This window comes from Prionailurus viverrinus, unplaced genomic scaffold (genome assembly GCF_022837055.1).
Source record: "Prionailurus viverrinus isolate Anna unplaced genomic scaffold, UM_Priviv_1.0 scaffold_51, whole genome shotgun sequence".
NCBI classification, from domain to species: domain Eukaryota; kingdom Metazoa; phylum Chordata; class Mammalia; order Carnivora; family Felidae; genus Prionailurus; species Prionailurus viverrinus.
The window spans coordinates 414,635-438,310 of record NW_025927614.1 but is presented as its reverse complement, the minus strand read 5'-3'; positions in this window follow the sequence as shown (position 1 = coordinate 438,310).

The window sequence follows — 23,676 nt, the reverse complement described above, 5'->3', positions numbered from 1 at the left end:
CGCTGGAAAGGTAGGCGCAGAGCCCGTGAAAGCACCCTCGGAGGAGGAGGAGGTGGAGGAGACCCCCAGTCAATCAACTACAACTAGGGCTCTGTATCTATCGGTCCGGCTCTGGGCTCCACTATAGCTCGGCACTGCAGAGTCACAACAGGGTGGCCACGGCCAAAGCAGAGCCTCGACCGTTATTTACGAGAACAATTTCAACCATGTTCCCTCTTCCCCCAAATTGGATACACCCAGAGGAGTAGGAAGTGTCACTATTTGGAGATTAATTTGCAAATATCTTTCAAAGTTAAAAATAACGGGGGTGTTTTTTGACACCACAATTCCATTGCTAAGAATTTAACACTATTGACAGTTTTAAGAAAAATTCCTTAAATCTCACTCGAGTGTCTCTGACACTATCCCACAGCAACTTTTTTTCTCCGTTTAGAGCACAGGTTAATAAACTCTTACTGTGTTCTCCTGGTGTTAAGCCACATGACAGTCCGAGAGGCGTTCGCAGGACTGGACAGCATCTGCAAACTCTCTGTGAAACATCGCTGTCTCATGGTAAAACTCAGAATGATTCTCCAACCCCCTCGCAGACATCTTTCTAACACTCTGTTCTGAAATGGAAAGCTATGATTGGATGTATTCTTAGGCACCCAACTTCCACGCTGAGGAAACCCAAGGTGAGGGAGGCATTGCCCAGTAGGACACCCCTCCCTATAGATGGCGGTGTCTGCCAGGACCTCCCTTGTCTGCTCCCAGGAGGAAAGCCGTGCACACTTGGGGTCAAGACACTTAGGGTGAATCAAGGGGTAGGTAACACAGAGACATCTAGGAATTAATTCGGAGTGCATTTAATCCAGAGTAAAGCTCGTGTAAGCCCTTTGATTAGTCTTGCTTCTTGGCATTCTGAAATCTTCATTTATTAATATCTAAAAACAAAATCGTAGTTTGGCTGAGTTCCAAGAAGAAAGGGAGTCCCAAGTTCCACAGACGGCAGAAAATACGTGTTAAGAGGTGCACACGCTCACACAATACGCCATGGATTTTATAACAGGAAAACGCCCCCAGATACCTACATGAACAGGAAATTAATAGGAAGCAGATTAAAGTAGTGGATGGTATAGCAGTGCAATAAAACACAACCAGCCTTCACGCACGGGGAGATGATTGCACACGCGCTAACAAGAAAGCCTCCCACACGCACTGCTAAAGATAAGATAACACACAGTTTTCATTTCTTTCTGTGTTAATAAGGAAAGGTATCTTGTGGACCTATATACAGAAAACTTCCAGAAGGACCACTTTGGAATCGTATCGATCGCTACCTTCGGGGAGAGAGGAGTTGAGGTGATGGATGTGTGCCAAGGGAAATGTGACTTCCCATGTGCGCGTGCGACTGTTTAGTTTGTGCGGGGACTAGTTTAAAGTAATTAAATGTACATGTTTTTAAATATAGGGAAAGACATCCTCCTGCATCACAAACCCCAGCTGAAGTCACCCCTCTGAGAAGCCTGCTCTGTATCCTCTTATGTTTACTTTCTTTTCTAAGCCGGGTGGTAACCGTTATCACTGAACAATTACTCAGCTGTTTTAAAGCTGACAAGAGTCGGGGTGGGGGGTGTGGGGGGGGGGTCACTCGGTGCTGTCATCACCAACATGACCACACAATTCACCTCTCTCTACCCCCTCAGGGATCTTTGCAGAATGTTTAGTACCTGTTGGATGGGTATCGACACGTTTATTGTTCAACTTAGGGTGCGATTGGAATTACCTTTTCGACGAAAAGGACCAGACGCTTTAAATCGCATGCTGGTCATGTTACGTTGAATCGCAAACGTCCCCGAGAGTCACCCTAGGTGTGAAGGACAGGTGTGCTCCCTGGGAACCACGGATGTTTACCTCCGTGTAAATAAACGTGTTTGGTTGTGTTTTGATTAGTTTGATTCACTCGGGCTGATTAATTACCTCGTTCGTCTCTTCCACACCGTTTCTCAGTGCCTCCTGTGCACCAGGCATGCTGGGTGGCCAAGCCCCCAAACGCCACCTCGGCGGGGGGCTCCTGGGAGCATCCTGCTCCCCCTGGTTAGCTCACGCCCTCTGGAAGCAGGTGCCAAGACGCGGCCCACAGACGAGAGGGGCATGGGGGGAAATACCTGTGAGGGACACACAAGTTTGCAGGGAACACCTAGACCGGGAGCACCACGTCTGACTCTGTGGAAGGCGGCAGAAGGGGGAGCGGCGGGAGGAAGGATGCTCACTGACCAACATGGGCCTGGCCGGTGGGGACTCCCAGAGCTGCCATCACCTTTGGAAGTCCTGACATTCAGAGCAGCGTGCTGGCCCTGTGCCCCTGCGAGGGGCAGCCAGAGGGAGCCATAGGCTCCGTATGAACATGGTGACACGTTCACAGGGCAGCCACGGTCCCCACACCCGGGCTGTCCGGGGACTGCCCCCCCACCCCGGTTTTCAGGGCGGTCTGGGCGGTGCATCTTCACGATCACAACACTAAGAGAGTCACAGCCCTCGTCGTCTTTACCGAGAGGAAAGAAGAAAACACCGTGAAGTGATTCGACTTCACACGTCGAGTTCCAAAAAACCACAAACACAGGCAAAGACAAATAAAACAAGACCAGGGGTTGGCAGGGGGACGCTGCCTTTTGAGGGGGACCGGAGCGAGGGGTGACTCGGAGAGGCATGCCACGCGGAGAAGAGCCGGAGGGTTTGGGATCTGGAGGGGCAAGCCAACGGTGACAGAATTCAGCTGCGGCGGACGGCACAGGGCGCGACAGGACGGGGAGGGAGGGGACGCCTCCTGTGATTCTGGCTTGAGCCACGGGGCAGTGGACGGCCCCCTTGGGACGTGGGCCTGCTGGGCGGCCGCTGCTCGGTGCGGGGTGCAGACTCAGCGGGGGACACGTCCCCTGTGCGAATCGGGTGAGCACGGCTTCCACCTGGTGACCCGCCAGCACTGACGACTCAGAGGAAAGAGGAAGCATCCGTCTGACCGCCAGTCATGCCTGCTTTTGTCTGCTCTGCCCGACAGGCTCCCCGGACACTCGGGACGGAGCCCCGTGTCCACACGAGAGGGGGCAGGGCCGGCATGTTTCCCAGGTCGAGGGCGCGTGCCCCCCGCCGCACCCCATCCATCCACGGCCTCCCCTGTCTCCTCGGGACGCTGGGAGGCCCTCCCCACGTCCCTTTTCCTTTACTTTCCGGTTTTGCTATCTTCCCTGGAAACTTCGCCTCAGTTGCAATTCTTTTGGGGGGCGGTGGAGATGGCTCTGGCTCTTTGTAAGAACCCCAAATTTCTCTCAAGCAGGTTCTTTTATAATAACGTTAATCTTCTGTAAGCCTGGCACAGACACCGTGTTTGGAAACGCAGGGCAGCTCCCAGGCATTCTGGTAACGGCTGGTTTTACAAAACCAGGTGGCTGAGGCCCTAAAACTTTGCCTGGAGAAGACCCGCCTCTGACAGGGGTGGGGGGGGGGGTGGTCCCTGTGGGCTCCAACCTGACAGCCACCGCTGCCCGAGCCATCAGTGCACAGGCTTCCTTCCCTGTCCTCGAATCAAAAACATGTTCAATCATTTTTGCTAGCAAAAGTCTCCAAATAAATGAAAATGAGATAATTTGTAGCAGTGCATTCTAGGCAGAGAGCAGAGAATCTGAGCACTTTCCCTGGCTGCCTTTCCTTGCCTCACCTGTGTCTTGATTATAGGTACAAATGATGCTAATTTCCCGGATGCGATGCAGCCCATGAAAACGCCGTCTTCCGGAGCAAGAACAATTTAACCGTTGACCTTAAGCCCTGAATTCGATGCACAAGTTTCATTTTGTTCAGCAGAAGGCGGCGTGAGAGGCGAGGGTGTTTTCCGCTAATGACAGAGCCGAGATCAATTGCCCAGGAAGAGGAACTAGGTATGCGTGGAGGTGAATGGCGGTTCCTTGGGAAACCAGATGAGGAATAACATTTACTTGTCTCCGGAAGTGTGAGGCGTGCGGGACGGGTGCCTCATCTGAGACCCCGAATGCGAAACCGCCCCAGGCTTCAGGAAGGCTCTTCTATATACCGCTGTGACGACCGCGTGCCTACTGGATGGATATGTGACTCAGTCTCCACTTTTTAAAACAAGGAATGACGATACCGTGGGGGGACAGGTAGAGACGGAGCAGTGCGGTGACCAGAACCAATCACGTTGTTTCAGGGACACAAAGGAAGCGTGGGGGGGGGTGTGTGGAACGGGTTCAGACACATCTCCACGGGACGTGAACCCTCTGACTGACAAGACTTTCCAATTACTCCTTCCCCGTGATTGACAGGCAGGCTGGAGAGGGGACAAGCAGGTAATTGTCATCCTATGCTATCTTTGCATAAATACCAACGCCCTAAATAGTCCTGCCAGCGTGGAGAGACGGGGGCCTCCGCCGAGAGCTGCTGCCCGGGACCCCCCTGCAGCTTCCCGGGAGCTTTATTGTTTCCCCCAGGCGCCGAGATGAGGCCAGACCCCAAACGCTGCCAAGTGCACAGATGTCTCCCCAGCCCCTGGATATCAGCGGAATGCATATTACATTTGGGGGCAGAAGGCCAGAGACAACCCCAGACACGTCATTTATTTGTGTATGATCCACGGTGGGTAATTCTGATTCTGAATTACAGTCCTTTCCTCAGTTAAAATAGGATTAAAATACTGACCCTTCCTAATACACACAGCCTGATTTTTTTTTTTTTTTTTTTTTTTTTGAGAACCAAGTAAAATCGTGACAAGGGACAGGCTTGCATTATTATCGTTAGGGCCGCACTCCAAATTCTGTTCAAACCCTTAACCACCTCCTGTTAAAATCAGTATGTGTCGGGGCGCCTGGGTGGCTCCGTCGGTTGAGCGTCAGACTTCAGCTCAGGTCATGATCTCACGGTTCGTGAGTTCGAGCCCCGAGTCGGGCTCTGTGCTGACAGCTCGGAGCCTGGAGCCTGCCTCGGATTCTGTGTCTCCCTCTCTGTCTGCTCCTCCCCCACGCATGCTCTGTCTCTCTCCTTCAAAAATAAATAAATAGCATTTAAAAAATAAATAAAAACCAGTATAACAATTTATCTCCACTATGAGCGTGGGGGTGGGACAGCAGGTAAAAACTACAATCCAAGTCGACACCGAGATTCTAATCCGTGTAAAGCACATGCTCCCGGAAAGTGCAACTGAGACACTCGCCAGCCTATCGGTGCACGTTCCCGTGCCCTCCGCGGTCTCCTCCGGGATGTGCGGCTGAAGAGGTTGGTGTCAGGGGAGTGCGCTACTCTGTGTCTCCACTCCTCAACATTTCCATGTGAGGAAAGGTCACTCAGATGAACCATCAGATCAGCTTGGAAGAGGAAAAGAATGAGAAGGTTCTGCATTGTGCTGTGGACCACCTGAAATATGAACAGTTGGGAGATGGTTTCGGGTAAAGGGACCCATACTTGACCCTCCATCCAATGGCACTGCCTTCCAGCACCTGTGGTGCATCTCCTGCGGCACCGAGAAGGGTTTGCCACGGGGACGACTCCGTCACTCTACACTCCTGTGCCTCCGCATCCCCGGAACCGTGAGGAGTCCTGAGTTCCGCCCCGTGGAGACGCGGCCAGTCCAAGAAAGGCAGGTAGTGTGTGAGCCATGGCTTCAGTCTTCTCCCCTGGCGAAGCAGGATTGGGCAGCTTAAATTTACTCTTCCGGCCAAAGCCACAGGTGGACTGTCAGCTTCGCATCAGAGCAGCACGCATCCTGAAATGGTCAGGGACACCACCTTTTGCTGATAAAATAACCATCACTTTCAGTTTTCAGGTTAACAAGTACAAAAGTAGTTCATAACCCTCATGAAAGGGCATCTGTTGGCGAGCACTGCCCTCGTGGATCCCAGAGTCTGGCGAACGGGTGCAATTTTCCGAAATATTGAAAAAGCATGTATATGACAATCCAAAAACACAACCCATAAACTATGGAATGTTACTTCTGTTTACACCCTTTCGCCGTCATACTTCTGTAAATAGTTAACTCCGTTATGATTAAAGTATGATGTTTCTCCTGTGGATTAAATACACCTTTGCAGATGTCAAAAGCCCGCATATGTAGTTCTATCCAGGAGGATCATGTCGTGGCGGGGCACCCCGGGACAGGCCAGCTGCTGGCGTCTGTGCTTCCCAGGTCATTCCGGGCGGCCGTGGAGAGGTTGGAAAGCCCACCAGACACTCCTCTGTAACCATCCACAACCTGCCCCCTTTTCTTAAAAATAATTTATAAAATTCCATGTAACTGTTTACATTGGTGGCTACCAGACATTATTATTGACTAATAAATCCTACGTCTCCACGGGGAAAGGAGGATGTGACCCCGTGACGCACAGCGTACTGTGGGTCCCGAATGCTTCCGTAGCAAGTGCAAACCATAGCTGTCCCTCCAGATGAGCTTTTCCAGAGTCAAATAAGCATATGAACTTTTCCATCCTGATAAAGGAAAATCGCCTGGGAAGGGCTTTTTCTTTGTAAACCATGAGAAGGTGCATGAGCTAGACGTCCTGTGTAATTAGCACACCTTGGGGTCTACACAGCTCGGTGATGAGTCAGTTGGAGAGCAGGACAAAGACGTGTTTCCCAGACAGCACTTTTGGCCTTATCTGCCATGCAGTATAAAATTGCTAATGTGAAAATGGCAACCATCAATTCAGAAATCTTGTGTGAATGAATGAACACGTGAAGCTTTGTCTTAAAACGCCTTTAGTATCAAGAAAAAAAAAATCATAGCCTTCACTGCTTTTCGCGAACACTGATTTGGTATCCCACGGATTTATCAATCTGGCAGCCTTTTGTAAAAGACCTTCTTGTTTTAGAATCCCACCACATCCCTCCAAATCTCCTTTGATATTGTTTTTTTTTTCCAGAAGTCACCTCTCACTACTGTCTGCAACCCCATCGACAGGGTCGGACAATCCACGAACACTGAATGAGACTCAGCCACAGAATGAAAAGTGCCTTTTGTAATTTCAGTGCCTGGTTAGATCACACCCAATTATACTACTTACCACTTGTAAAGGAAATCTATCAAACCCGTTGAAACATTTATAATGACATTTTAACTCCCTTCCATTGAAAACGCATCGAAAAGTGTTCTGTAAGTGCCCGTATTTAGCAGGAAGCTATTATTTGGAAGAGGAACCAAATGTCGGAACCTGCTGTTTTAAAATTGCTTTCCAAATTCGAGGAAACATTTTACAAAGGAGGCTCATAATGGAGCCTGAGCCGGGCCCGGGGGACGCACATGCCTTGTCCGTTGACCCTCTGGAACTTGATAAAACGGGAGGCAGATTACACTTGCCCTGTCTGTGCCACAGCATCACGCTGACCCACAGCATTCGTGAGAACCAGAAATCATTTATTGTCAGTGCTGTCCCGAATATATCCTGACAGTTCAGTGGGGGTTTCACTGCCATTTATTTTCAAATCAATACTCAATTACGAAGAGGAAGATTCACTCCCTTGCCCATTTCAAGATGAAATTATGGACTGGAGCAATAACACTTAGTCAAGGCAAACCACCGTCCATTAACTCATGATGTTACCGAAAACCAGACAGATACTTTATTAAAGTTCACTCCCTCTCGCTCTCTCTTTTGGGCTTTTAATTAATCATTGTGAAAAAGGCCTTTCACATTGTGACTGATGACCAGAGAGAACAATTTTCTCCTAACTGCCTTTTAATTTCAACTCCGGGAGAGCACATTGACCGGATCTCACACCGACCCATCAATGTTCGTTTTTAATGTGTTTTCTCCTTTGTTATTGAGAAGAACGGAGCTCTGAGCGGCTCTCCATAACTCACGTAATTGATTCGGTACACGCTTCACGTTGGCTACAGGATAGAGAGTGCTGTCAATGAAGATACTAGGTACTGTATAAATTACTCCATTAACAAGAAATAAAGCTATTTGTGGTTTTAGAGTAAAATGCAGCTGGTGCTAAAAAGAGCAGAGAATAGTGGGATTACATTTGCTTCGCCGTTCCCTGTCTCTGCTCTTGGATTCATGTGGGTAATAATTAGAGTCACAAAATAATGGAGATGGAAGGATGACAATAAAAATTAGTCTTAACTGTGGTAAATCTGAAGGCCCAGATGGCAAATGTGTGGGTCAACTTTTTAGGCTCTGCCACCCACACAGTTTTCACTTTGTTTTGGGTTAGTGCGTGAATACATTCCCAGCGAAGCATTTCAAACGTACGTCTTTAGCAAAAACCTTTGAACATACGCACTACCGTGCACTTCAGAAAAACAAAACACAAACAAAATTAAGAAGTTAAAAATGCTCTGCTGCTTTAAAGAACAGTGTTCTTCTAGGAGTCAAAATTCAGTCCCACAAATGACAAGATTTTTTCATTAAGATTTATTTGAAAATAAAAGGGATTCACATATTTGATAGCATTTGGTTGAAATTTTTTAACACGGCAAAACCTGCATTTAGGAAGTCTACCTTTTCATGTAGAATAGACAGTCTTTTTAGACTGAATATTCAGTCTTTTTAGAAAAGACTACCTTTTCATGTTGAATATACAGCCACAGCCTGTCTCAATCACAGTTATTTCCACAAGGCTGCGATGGGGGATACATGGAGATCATCTTCCTGGCTTGGTGATATTGTTACTTGGATCAGATAGGAATTGTTCAAAATCACTGATTTTCTTACAGTAAAATCATTAAGCACTTACTTCCCTGGAATTACAGACCCTCCCTGCTCTCAAAAAGTATCCATACCTCACAGTACAATGTCATATACAGAGAAATGAGTTGGAATTAAAATTTAAGAAACATCAGAAATCACAAGGAAACCAAAAAGTAAGGTTCACCTGGAAGGTATACTAAAATTGTTTCTGCAGAGTATTAAATTGACATCGGCTTCCTAGCAATCAGGATGAAAGGGGAAATGTAATTTGTTACACAGTTTTCGTTAAAAAAAAAAAAAACTACAAGTTTTTCCAAAGAAACTTCTTTCTCGGTAATCTGTTAGGCTGGCCTTTCTTTCCCCAGTGAGAAGCGAGACGCTGACCACGCACAGACTCATGGAGGGATGAGGGCAAAGTACACGAGTGCAGCTGAAGTCAACAAACACAAAGGAGGAAGGAAGGAACAGTGAATCCAGTGAAGATTTTGCCGGAAGACGCCCTCCAGGAGCTGGACGTTATACTCGCAATTTGCTTCGTGGGTGTGCGTCTACATTAGAAGTTCTAGAAGTGTGGCTCCCTCACACCTCTTCCTGTGGGAACTTCTCCGAGGGCCCAGAGGAAGGAAGGGCCACTGTGGCCTTCGAGTTTCTTGAACAGTTTTGTCGACTGCATGTCTGCCCAGACCCTCTTGGTACCTGTCAAGTGCATACAGCCTTGTACCTCCCACCTTCACTCACCAACCCGAGATTACGAGCTGCTTCTTTTTCTGAGCTCCGTGCTGCTTACCACCGGATAATCCGTGTTTCGGGATCATACTTTCCTAGAGGTATAAACGAAGTCACACAGATAGTAATATGCCTCTGGTTTGCATCCCTAACCACCACTCTGGACACCCCATTCCAAACCAAATCTTTTTCCCTTGGTTTGGGATTATGGACGAGATCTCACACATGCACATTCCAGAAAGTCTCCAGCGGGTCTCAGTGCATGGACTTTGACGGCCAGGTTCCCACTACTCTCAAGACCTCGTGAAGGCGGACAACATAACGTTGCCATCAGCTCACTGCCTATAGAGCTCTCAGTGGCCAGGAAAGCCACTGGCCGACAAGATGCCAGGACACTGTAACGGAAGACAGGCTGACGCTGCTCAACCCCAACACCTACCTCCCTCCTGCAGGATGAAACACACCAACACCACAAAACACCAGTCCAGATGGAATGCTGAGTTATGATCCCAAGTTATGATCCCAGCTCTTGGGAGTAGCTGCTCTTTAGCCCCTAGCGATGACTCAAGGGGCCAGTATGCAGAGTAATTTTAGCAGCAAGTAATGTGCTCTAACCATAGACCTTGGCCCTGATTATGGAGGCATTGTTAATAGGCCACATATACTTGCTGACTTGCTTCTCTTAGAACACGGTAGACACTGAGAGCCCCCCAGCCTCTGGCCATGTCTGAGCTCTGAGGTGAGTGCCACTCACACTTGAGCAGAGACGCTTGGATCTGGAATATTGATATCACCTCAATGGCGAACAGGATAGTTCAAAATGGTGGTCCCATCATCTGCACTGAAGGGTAGACTTCAAAACCACAAAAGGAAGATGAAATGATCTTCACAAGATCACATAAATAGTCAAGGACAGGTCTTCATTTCTGGTCTCTCTGGCCTAGGTTGACACCCCTTACCTTTTAAATTATGCTTTTAGGTGAATATACACATAGTATAACTTGTTCTTCAGAATGCCCAGGGTCTACAAAATGTGCAGACCCATGAAAGAAAAATTGTGCAGATCAACTAATTTATATTTTAAACTTTTTAAAAAGCGTTTTATTTATGTTTGAGAGCATGCAAGTTGGGGAAGGGCAGGGAGCGAGGCGGACAGAGGATCCAAAGCAGGCTCCACACTGACAGCAGTGAGCCCGATGTGGGGCTTGAACTCCTGAACCGTGACATCACGACCTGAGCCAAAGTCAGACACTCAGCCAACTGAGCCACCCAGGTGTCCCTAATTTATATTTTAAACAAAAAATAGTGTCATCATATTTAAAGCAACCACTGTCCCCTTAAGTCCACACTGAATAAAGGCTGGTCATAGTGGATTGAACATTCTGCACAATCTGTCCAGCCCTGTTACCTGGGAGAGATGGTGAATACAAAGGAAAATTTCAACTCAGGGATGTCTTGGGTGACAGAGGTGATCCTGGCCATGCACACGTAGGCAGTGATCTTGCTAATGAACTGCGTATTATTACACAAGTCATTTATCCTTTCCATCCAGAAATCCACTCAGAGCTCCTGAGTGGTGTTTTGCTAAAGGGGCATTTGTTTGCAAAAATCCCCTCCTCATAAGGCCAAATGGAGGGAAAGAGAAGTCGAGGTAAAGGTTTATTTCCCCCAATCCAAGGACAGTGGAAAGCAGCACCAACCCCCCTGGGGTAGGAACCAGCTGTTTCGAACAAATTCCTCTCATTACGTCTTCGCTCATCATACAAGTTTTAATTTTTTAAAAGACTTTCGATCAGAGAAGAATTGCTATGAAATCCATGATCACTTGTTGGACTTGAACTGTGACCTTTTCTACACAGATATTGGGAACAAGAAGGTGCGCCCTGCCATGGCCAAGTCTTGGGCGGAGGGACATAGTAACCGACAAGGTGAGGAACAGAGTGAACCTGAAGTCAACCTGTCTCCTCCTGGCTCCAAACCCTGCTGCACCTCCCCCAGCTGCCACAAACGCTCCCCCTGGGCTTCCAGGACCCCCACTGCCTGCCTCCTGCAGGCCTTCATGTCCAGTGGCCCTTCTGAGACCCCCCTCCATTCCAACACCCCCTTGAACCGCTCCAGCCTAGGGGTTCCCATGCTCTTCTCTCCACAAAGGATGGTCGTCCCCAGCGGTCTGCCCAGCTCCCTTCCTCACCTCCTGCAAGTCTCCTCTGTGGCCACCTTCTACTGAGGTCTTTGCAGAGGGCCCTGTTCAAACCATCCCACCCCTGCACTCCCCATGTCCTCCCTTGCATTACGTTTCCAACAAACAGACATCTTTCTCAACCATTGGGTAATTTTCTCTTTTGATAGCCATCTCTCCCCCATTACAGAAGTGAGTTTTGGGGGAGGAGGATTTTTTTCTCCCTACTGTTATTTCTCTACCATCAAGAATAGGTCCTGGCACATAACAGACACTCAATCGATATTCGTGGAATGAATAAATATATTTTAGAAACCTATACAGAATCACCAAGATAGATTTTTCTAAAGGCTCCTATGATTCACTGATGTATTTTTTTAAGTTTTATTTCTTTATTTTGAGAGAGACAGAGACAGTGTGAGTATGGGAGAGGCAGAGAGAGAGAGAAAGAAAGAAAGAAAGAAAGAGAAATCCCAAGCAGGCTCTGCATTGTGAGCACAGAGCCCCATGCGGGGCTCAAACTCACAAACCGTGAGATCATGACCTGAGCCAAAACCAAGAGTCAGACACTTAGCTAACTGAGCCACCCAAGAGCCCCTCACTGATTTATTTGATTGACATTTTGAATGTCGGTTGTGCAAGATGCTATTTTAGGTCCTAGGGACTGGCAGATGGGCAAACATAGAGAAGGTCTCTGCCCTCAGGTGGCTTAACCACTTAGGGTCTGAGTAGAGCACATGTTATATTATTATGCAAAGCCAAGTAGGATTTCATTATTAATGAGTTGGAGAAAGGCGCAGTGCATTGGGAACACAGGGGTGGCAGACGAGGGCAGCCTCCTAGGATGGTCACAGAGGCTCACACTGTGACCTGTAGGGTCTCGAGGATGAGGACCCTGATCCAAACAAATACATTCTGGCTGGCCAAAGGAGGTTGTGAGTGGCAGACCTGGTGAAAGTCCAGCATGGCTGGAAGTGACTGAGAAGGAACCCACTTAACAGAACTGGGGGGAGCAGTCACACAATGCAAGCCTTTCACACCTTGTTGAGAATGTTGCCTCCACCCTGAGCTGTGTTAGAATGAGAACAATAGGCAGAGGGCTTACTTGGATTTGCATTTCAAGGCCCCCTTCCAGGCTTCCGGTGGAGAATGGAGGAGGTGTGGATGGACCAGCTGGAAAATCCACAGTAGCTGGGACAACAAAGATGGGAGCTTGAATGAGGGTAAAGCTAGTAACAGGAAGTCAAGCCATCTGCAAGAACCATCTGGCAGGACTGGGTGGTCGCCTGGATTGGGGCCAAGAAAAGGAAGAGAAACCAAAGGTGATTTGTACATGTGGACGGACTGTCCCCTGAGTTCACCGAGAGACAGAATCTGGGTGAAGGTCTGCTCTGATGGAGACCCAGAGATCAGTTGTGGAAGGGTGATGTTTCAGGCAACTTACAAATATCTAAAAGAATAAAGCAAATGGAAGCTATGAGGTTTTGGAGCTCAGAGAAGAAGTTTGGGGCGGGAGGTGGATAAAAAATTGTGGCTACTCTATATGCATACATTTTCTGGGAACTGAATTCTAAAACATGCACATGACATCTTACAAACCCAGCTGTGAAAATAGGAAAAGGCCAGGGGCCACATGACAGGCCAAAACAGCACCGCAAAGATGTCTATGTTCCAATCCCTGAAATCTGAGGAAGGGTAATCAGGTTCAAGTGGATTTAACGTGGCTCGTGAGATGACCTTGAGATGGACGGGTGTCCTGGGCTACCTGGGCAGCCTGAACGGACTACGACAGTAGTGACCACCTTTTCTCCTATAATATTATACTAAACTTACAGGGAAGCAAACAATAGGTTGGGCAGTAACCAGAGTCCCATTACGTAGCCCTCTCTAGCGACTTCTGGACGAACAGAATGTGTGATGAGTTTCCTCAGACCACAGGATCCACTCAGAAGGTGAGTGTATTTAAACTACAGACTTTCATTCTATTATCACCATCATTGCCTTGGTGATCTTTAGGGGACGTTGGAAATAGCTTGTCTTGTGTTCGGTCAAGTGTTTGTAAGAGGCGCATGCTTCACCTACCAATGTAGAATTAATGAGCCAAACATATACAAACTATAGTTTGAAAGAACTGGAGTATCTGGCCTGCTTTCCACACACACAAACTTCCCCAGCTGCTGTCGAAAGGGCGGGCCTACGCCGGCCGACTCCATCTTGTTCTGTGTCCTTCACCTAGACCACACCTCCACCCCTTGAGTAACCTCCCGCTCACCTGTTCAAACTTCCTGGTCAAAACACGCCCAGCGACCTGCGTAACAGGACTCCGGCCCTTCCCCAGCCAATCGGCTGAGGCCACGACCCTTCCCCAGCCAATCGGCTGAGGCCACAGCCATTACCTCACCAACTGCCCCTAGGCCCCAATAAAACCTTTGTCCTTTTGAAACTCGCTCTCTCTCCCTGGTATCTCACCGCTGTGTCGGTGCAGGTAGGGGATTGAGCTCGAGCCAGCTCGAATAAAGGCTCTTTTGCTTTTGCATCGGACTCGGCTCCCTGGTGGTCTTTGGGGATCACGAATTCTGGGCATAACACTGTTTCTTCTGCAAGTCTCATAACTGCATTGCTTACTCTGGAAGAGAACTTACCGCCTGGTGCTATTACTCCAAAATCGAATCCACTTGACCAAACAAGATGAAATAGATACTACACTACATGATATTCTTTGTACTTATTTTTTTTATCATTAGCACTTATTTTTTAATCATTAGCTGCCAGGCTCTTGGTTATAATTTTCTAACTATAAAAATGCCGTTCAAGCTTCAGCACGTGCCTTCATGTTCTCCTATCACCACCAACTTTGGTCAAAGTTCTTCCTTTTGACCGATACCCATATATCTTATACTTCATTTAAAACCAACACATACTTTGGGGCGCCTGGGTGGCTCAGTCGGTTAAGCGTCCGACTTCAGCTCAGGTCATGGTCTCACAGTTCCTGAGTTCGAGCCCCACGTCGGGCTCCAAGGTGACAGGTTGGAGCCTGGAGCCTGCTTCTGATTCTGTGTCTCCTTTTCTCTCTGCCCTTTCCCTGCTCTCACTCTGTCTCTGTCTCTCTCAAAAATAAATAAACATTAAAAAAAAAACACGTACTTTAAAATATGCCCCTGCCATCCATTTTTCACATCTACTACTCAGTTATACAGGTTGGTGATGCCGATGGAATTGAGATTACAGTCTGAATGAATCTCTGGCTTCTATGTTTGGACAGCCAATACCAATTCAATGTTCCAAACTCCAATTATTGTTTCTTTGGGTTTTTGTTTGTTTGTTTGTTGTTTTTGAGAGGGAGAGAGAGAGACAGAGAGCGAGCAAGCAGGGGAGGGGTGGAGAGAGAGGGAGACACAGAATCCAAAGCAGACTCCAGGCTCTGAGCTGTCAGCACAGAGCCCGACGTGGGGCTCGAACTCACAAACCGCGAGATCATGACCTGAACTGAAATCAAGAGTTGGATGCTTAACTGACTGAACCACCCAGGCACCCTTAATTTTTTTTATTCTATTATTCTGTCAACATATAGGAAACATGAGAGGGAACAGAAAATCTCATTAGACAATTAGGTAACAATCAAGTGCTAGTATTGAGTTGGGGAATTTGGTTTTGAGATGTAACCAGTTGCGCGTACCATTGTGTTGTATGAATATTGCACAGAACATTTGGCAATTCTCCTGTTTGTGAACACATGGAATATATTAGTTAGGGCTTTCTAGAAAAGCAGATCCAATAGGCAATATGGATGATCTCTTTCTTTCTATATATATAGTGTCTCTCTCCCTTCCTCGCTCTGTCCCTGCCCCCTCCCCCCACTCATTATCACATCTAAAATAGGGATGCATCATATAATTGCTGTGATCCATAGTCATACGTGGTCACCTCTAACTACATGTTCATCAAAGCATGCAGACTAGATGCCAATGGTTTATAAGAAAATTCTAGGACAATAACAGAGCACAGAGAAGCTGCTGTGTCATCAATGTTGTTAATGGCACAAAGAATAATGCCAAAACATTAGAAGTACATAGACTTAATTAACACCTAAACAATAAAGTATTTAGAAAAGCTGGAGTGCAACAGAAGTTTTAAGAATACCAATTTAGTTCACTTATACTCTGTCTTATATAGGAAAATGAGAGATGTATGATAACAATACTTTTCTGAATAAATATTAAAGGGTTTTCTGGTAAATAGAAATTCTAGGTGATTATTTAATTAGCAAAATTTTCTCTTCCTCAATGCAATAGAAAATGGGGGTGTTCCTTTCAATCAATGGCACCTTTGATTTGATGGAATGCAGATATTTGAAAACCATTGCCCAGTCCAAATTTCCTAGGAACACATTATTCTGCAGTATATCAAGATCCCACCTGAACCAATGCTACAGCAGAAATTCAGAGAACATAAATTAAAATCTTGTCTCAAATGATTATTTCTGAGATTTTATTCATGCTTGGAAAAATAGGTCAACCCACTCATGTCAAAATTCCCTCTTACATGATAAAAAGAGAAACTTTCCCCAAAATACAACTATAAAATACCATGCATTCATAAAATGTTTTAAAGGACCAAAGAAAAAGAAAACTCTTAAAATATTTGTCAGAATAATGGAAGAAGATACTGGGTTTTGAAACAGATATTGTATAATTTTCTACCCTATTATTTCCATTGTATTGTATCTCAGGATGTTAAAAAAAAAAATCAAGTAAGAAATGATGCAACACTCTAACTCACCAAATCTAAATTGTAGGTGTTGGCATCCAAAGAAATCTCTTTATTCAGTCCCATCACAGGAAGGAGAAGTGACCTTCAGCTCCAAAACACGATGTGAGAAATGTTGGTTAATGCTTTGCACTTAATAAGACACTCTCCAGAAATTATGTAGTTTGAATGTGTTCAAAAAGAATATTCCATTAAATATTTATTACTAAATGCAATGCTGATAAATTAATTTTTCCTCATTCACTGAGAGATTGTGTGGTAATCAAGCACTTTTGTTTTTTAATAACTACTAGATTGCCTCAGTAATCTCTAACTGTGAACTGGAGCGTGTTCAAGTGAATTGTAAACCACCCTCCTTACTACTCCCTTACTCTTCTCTTTATTCCTAATACTTAAACTCCTACTATGCCGCAATAGAAAGTTCTGGAAAGAGTGTTTTCATTTTAAAGTATATTAATGCAGCTTTACTCATTTGGTGACTGAAAGTGAAGTATTAATTCCCAGCTAAAGAAGGCTGAGTATTAAAACATAGGCATATTGGATGATGTAAAGGCAGATTAACCAGGAAAAAAACAAAAAGAGACACAATCACACCCTGTATGTACGTCACCCCCCACCCCCCACCTCCTTCTTCACAGCTGAGGCTTGGTTCCATACCAAGACAGAAAACCACTCCTCGTTACCAAAGAGCTTAATGACCAAAGCCAATGGGATGATGAGGAAATGCTCTGGGAGTATTTCACTTTAGGGAAAAAAATCTAACTTTTTACAACCATCACTATGGTTCCCCCCGCCCCCAACGTGCTGTCGTGGCCTTGCGCTTGGGTGGCAGAAGAGGTGGAGACATCACGGTTGTCTCTGTGCCCCTGAGCTCTGCTCCTCTGCCTGGTGTTGGCTTTGTCTCCATGTCTCCTGCTAGTTGCTGGGACGGAGTCCACGGGATGCCTGTTCAAACACTTGGTATTTTTAACAGAGAAATTCAAGAAGCCTCAAATTGTTCAACCAGAAAGAACAAAGCATCTATTTGGTAGTTAGGAAAGCAAAAGATGGGCTCATGGCTTTTATCGCTCAGTCTTCCCCTGTGGCACTGCTATGGTGCCTCGCGGGACTGCCACCACCCCCCTCCCCCCGCCAGGCTCCTTCTGCTTAAATCACGGTGTTGTAAAGCCGAATGGACGTTGCCTCACTGTGTCATCAGTCCCGTGTGTAGCACATGTAGGCATAAAGCCAAAGACGGCATCAGAATACGAACTTTCGAGACGAATGATTTTCCACCGCAATTTTTCATTCTATGAAACTGGGCTGTGCCCAATTATAAAGAAAGAGTCAGGAATGAGTAAAACCACTTATTTAAAAATTGAAGAGAGATTCATTAATGGTTTCTAATCCCTTTTTGTAACGTAAGTTACACATACTAAAAAATAAAAAGGGGAGAGCGTGAAAAACTATTCATAGCAAAGTATCCTTCTCTAAACACTAGAATCCTTTCTTTCTTGGCTGGAAGGAAACAAGATGCGATCAAGGGGTCAGGAGTTTCTCTCTCCCTGCCTCTATCTGTTTTCCTCTCTGTCTTTATCTGTCTCTCTGTCTGTCTGTCTTTCTCTGTCTTCAGTTTCAATGAGCCACAGGCAACATCCACGTTCTTTCTGATGCTTTACTCCTGTTTATTTGCGTATCTCACAGATGATATGCACAGATTTCCGTTTGTATAAACCCGAAAGGAAAATACGATTTTCCCCATCCTTCCAGGTGAGCAAACAGACAGAGAGTCCTAAGCAGCCTGCACTCAGTCACACAGCTGTGAGGTGTCAGGGTGACCTATAAGCCCAGCAGGTGCACCTCAGGTGGGTACACTATCCCACTTTGTGCTCATTGCCAGCCGTCAGCACTGTGACCCAAGAACTGGGTGCAAAACCCCTATTTGAGAGGGACTGTTTGATGTCATTTAGATGGGAAGGTCTGAGCAAAGGGTCTCAGGAAGATGGCCTTAGGAAAGGTGAAGGTCCAGAGGGGGGCAGTTTTGAAACTACAGGCCATGAAAGATTTTGTGACTGACCTTGGAAATGATTTTGGAAATAAGCTGTTGGAACTGAAATATATATTTCTGTTTCATTTAAGAAGGACATTTTTAAATTTTTTTTTTTTAGTTTATTTATTCATTTTTGAGAGGGACAGAGACAGCAGGAGGGGGAAGGGGCAGAAAGAGAGAGAGACACACAGAATCCAAAGCAGGCTCCAGGCTCTGAGCTGTCAACACAGAGCCCAACACGGGGCTCGAATCCACCAGTTGTGAGATCATGACCTGAGCCAAAGTTGGACGCTTAACTGACGGAGCCACCCAGGCGCCCTAGGAAGGGAATATTGAGTCATTAATTTTCAGACAGTTTAATGAAAATGAAGGAAGACTGTCCTATAGAGTTTGAAACCAGTCTTTGTATGTTTTCCTTTAAGAAGAAGCCTGGCAGTGTCTATACCACTTGCCCGTCCTCACCAGCATTCAGAGCAAGCCCAACTTGGGGGAAAAACTCAAAACTCAGCAACAGGATGCCGGCGAATGCTCTCGTGGATGGCATCCTGGGAAAACTTATCCGCCTTCAGATTTCCGATAGTAAATAGCTACTTGTAAAGCTGTTTCTTTGTAAACATAGAAGCATGGAGGGAAAACAAAAACCTCTGAAGTTTATAAAATTGCTTTAAAAATCTGAAGCAACAAATGAAATCTTATGATTAGAGTTAGTGTTGTCAGTCTGGATTCAATATATAAGTATGTGTGTATATATGTATTCATCATCTGTCCACCCATCCATCCATCCATCCATCCACCTGAATATCTGTCTACCTACCTTCCTACCTTATCATCTCTCTACATCTATCTATTCACCCTACTATCCATCTGTCCATTTTTCAAATTCTCTATCAATGATGTTAAGCTTCAAGACTCTCTCACTTGCATTCTTTCTTTGGCCTCAGAGATTAGTCGATCTCTTCAAACTACATTGGGATGTATGGGTTTCCGGGGGACTGGACCCCATTACATCTTTCCAGGTACCGTGGGTACCCATTCTTCACTTCTCAGCCACCATGATAGAATCCAGTTTTTCTAAAAGAACTGCTATCCTCAGGACTACACATAAAAAATGAGGCACCAGGCTTCCCTGTGTGCTGACCTTGAAACTGTCAGGCATTTCTGTCACCCCACATAGCTTCACCTCCATGAGTTGAGAGGACCCCTGCTCAGACTCTTCTCAGGCAACGTCTAAGTTCATACCACACTCTTAGTGTCTCCCTTCTGCCTGGTGATTGAATTCATCCCATTTAGGAGTGGGCAGAAACAAGTCTTCCTTCTTCTTGGGTTCTCCTCACCTCGGTGAAGTATGCTTTATATTCTATGCTCCAAATTCTCTGGTTTTGCTATTGGTATTCTTAGCTAAGCTATTTTTCATACGAAGATAAAAAAAATTCCTTCCCAACAGAGCCCAGCTCTTAGAAATCAAAAGTGCTTTGACTTTCAATTGTTCAGCGTTCATTCTTAAAATGTCTAATTAGGAGCTCAAAATTCAAGAGGTTAACACTTGTTAGGTTCCTTTGTATTTTCCTTCCTGAGGCCACAAAGCTCAGCTTCACGATGTAGATATTAATAGAGGAGAGGACGCAGGATTTAAAATACATGTAGAGGTAAACATGTTTTGGGTGCTTTCCCATAATAGTGTCCCACAGAAATGCATCAGGCAGAGAACTCATTGTCCCCGATATTTCTACAGACACTGCCTCATTCATGCACCCCAAAGGGGAGGAAACACACCTTCTAAGAAAGGCTGGGTGATCCTGCCTCCCTCTGTCAGGACTTTGTGTCCAGGGCCTCCTTTTCCCTATGTCATCTTTCTCTGTTTAGTCCTTTCTAGTAGCATATACTCGCTTTAAAATATCCCTTTCTAAGCACACAAATCCCTGTTCTCTCTCCTGGAATACCAGAGTCATGACGTAACTGCCTCCTTGATATTTCATCTAGTTTCTTAGTAACTGCTCGCTCTGAACATGTCTAAACCTGAGCTTCTGATCTCCCACCAGCCAAACCAGGGCCCCTGCAAGGCCCCCACTCAGATCATGGCAGCCGTGTTTTCCTGGGTGGGTAGGCTGAGAGCCTCCACTTTGCCTTTTTCCCCCCAGTCTTCCCCACATTCAGTCTCTTGGGAGGTCGTGTAGGGTCACTTCTCGCCCTTTCTCATCCCACCTTGGTTTTTGTGCTTTATCTCACTGGTCTAGTAGCTGGAATCCCCATTTCAGCCTCCCTGCTATCTGCGGGCGACTCAGTGGTCAGAACCATCTGTAAAACTGAAGACTCTATACACCTGCCCAAACGCCTCCTGGGCTCCCAACCCTCTCCAAGTAAGACCCAACCTTTCTACATCTGGAAAACCCCACACTATCAGGGCCCTTTTCTCCTCTCTGAACTCATCTGTGACTCCTCTTGTCCCAATTACCTCCACTCAGCCACCCGCCTCCCTCCATGTTTCGACTGGGCCATACACCGCATCAGGATCTCCGCACTTTCTGTGAAGACTTTCCTCCTGTTACCACACAGCCAACCCCTTCAACTACCTCCAGTCTGAGCTCAAATGTCGCCTAATCTGCACACCACTCTCACCCCCGACATTCGCTTCGCCCTCTCTGCCTTATTCTTCACCCTTACCGTTTACTGCTCTCTCACTTTGAACTTCTTTATATTTCTTGCTGTCTCTGCCTCCAAACAAAATGCAGGCTTCATGTGTGCAGAGCAAATACATTGGAATTATCCCAACTTAGGAGCACTTTGTTTGACAATTTAGAAGAGGGTCCCATATTCACTGAATATTCTTGTGTTACTGATATAACTGTACTAAAGACATAAGGGCTTACTTAAATGTACCAATAATCTTCACTGTGGATCTATAAGGTCAAAGATAGTGCTAATCTTCCTATACCACGGGCATCATCTTCAATTGGTTGTAACTGGAAAACACAAGTTTTTGATGTCTATGTTTTAGATATACATGCCCTTTATTTCATGCTATTATATTTATTAATAGTTAGCTTCTTCTTAAATCCACAGTTGCTACAAACGAACTCTTCAGATTGCATGGTTCGGTGTATCTGCAATTTTGTGCAGATAGTTTTTATATCAAGACCCAAAAAACCAACTCCTGAGCAACGTCATTTTAAGGTCACGTACGCTGCTCAGGACAACATATTCAAGTTTCTAACAATCGGAAGGGATTTATCCCCATGGCTGACAATGCCGCTTCAAGAGAACCCTTCAAGGAGCAAGACAGCAGCTGTGAAATCTTGGAGTTTCTCTCCTCTCCTCTATGACACCTTGATAAGGCAATTATAGCATAATTACCTTAACAAGTGGCATTACAGGAAATTATTGTCATTCTCCTGTTAAAATAACGCATAATCATCGGCAAGTGAATTCTAGAATCCCCAATCAGCATCTCATTACCTGCAGTTGCCTCTGAAGCAAGCACGATTGGTGGGCAATAACTGACAAGACACTTGAACGGGGAAAGTATGAAAAAGGACAGTGTGGAAAATCAACAGGGAGACAACCGACTTAACCCCCAATGATCAAATTTGCAGTTAAACAGCAACATGTATCGGTCGTTAGAAAACCGGGCAAACCCGGCATCTTCTTTGTTTTCTCTAACTATGGTTTTGCTTCCCTGTCCTGCCATCTTGATGTTGTCCAAGACAGTTAACATTCTCCTGGGAAGCAGCAGATTGTGACGACATGTTCTGTAAGTTCGAACCATTCGCTTCCCGATATTGTGATTTGCTTCCAAACGTTCTATTTTCACAACCATAGCCACCCCTTAAAAAGAAGTCCTTATAAACCGTCCGATGTCCTTTACAGCCTAAATTTTTATTAAGGACCTTAAAGAAAAGCAACGGGATTGACAAAAACGTATGATGACGTACCATTGGAAGATTCAAAGTTTCATTAAGGTCAAAAGAGACTGGAACTTACAGAGAATCCCACAGAAGGCAGGAGATACTCTGTCTCTTCTTTGTGTCCTCATCAACGAGTGTTTAAGTTCTTGTTATCCTGGACGCAGTCTTGGTGGTAAAGGGTGATAAGAACTAAAACATTTATTCTGGAGCAACCTAATAGGATATGAACTCCAACAAATACAACAGAAGGCAACACTGCAAAGTGAGTTTTGAAAATGGTGGTTAACAATAATTTATATTTTTACTTCCTGGGCCAAGCGTGTTGTTTACATGTACTTTCCTTTCTTACATTTTATAGGAAATGTAAGAGAAGAATCAAGAGATATTCCTGATGTAACTTGGAGAACCACTGGCTTTGGGTGAGTCTAGGCTCCAGAAACAGGTGTTTCTTACAGCTTTCTGTAAGAAAGCATGGGAAAATCCAAGGACAGGAGCAATTCTTTTAGAGAAGATCACTTCATGTTGGGAACTGTTTAGTATACAGGGACCTGTGGGGTCCCCAGGAAAGATGCTGGTGTGCAGCTCTATGGAGAACTTGGGGCCGAAGATACTAATCTAGAAATGAGATTCGCATAAATAGCGAATGAAGTCATTGGCTTGCAAAGGTTCTCTGGGAAAACAAGGAGAAATGGGAAGAGAATGGCAGGAGAACTGCGCATTCACGGAACACTAGTGACCGAGGAGGAAACCGAAGAGGATTCAGAAAATGCCGCTGCGTGGACCAGCGTGGCAAAGTGCATGTTGGACTTGGCCATCAAAGGGCGTATGTGACCTTGAAAAAACAAGTGTGGGTGGGTGAGGGCAGAGGGGGGGGGGGGCATCCTGGGGGCAGGGAGAGGAGGTAAATGAAATGAAATAAGTTAGACTTTTCTTGAAACATCCTTCCAAAGCACATTGACCCTGGTTGAGATGACATGGTCAGCACAGAAAAGAGGAAAACGAAAATGAACATGACCGTGTTTCTTAGCATATCATTGAAATTCAGTATTTGGGGAATCAGTTTGTATTCTGTTTCACACAAGGGAAGCATCATATACCAACTTTTTTGGAGTCTTCCTTATTAATTTAGCAACAATATATAACGCTTTCCGTATTGTTAAACATTTATTTGTGTATTAATTTTGCTTCTTGTCTGGCCTCAGGCACTGGTGGGGTGTGACAGGGCAGCGGGGGAAACTCTCAATTATCTATGTTACATACTGGATTCTGGACTGGAATAACTGAAGGAAAAGTTTTGCCGCTACAAGAAGATTTTAGAACTATCATTCCACAGGTATATTAACAGCTAATATTATATCCTGTTCGTCGGTACCTTCACTTTTTCAAAATTTTATGGTTTTT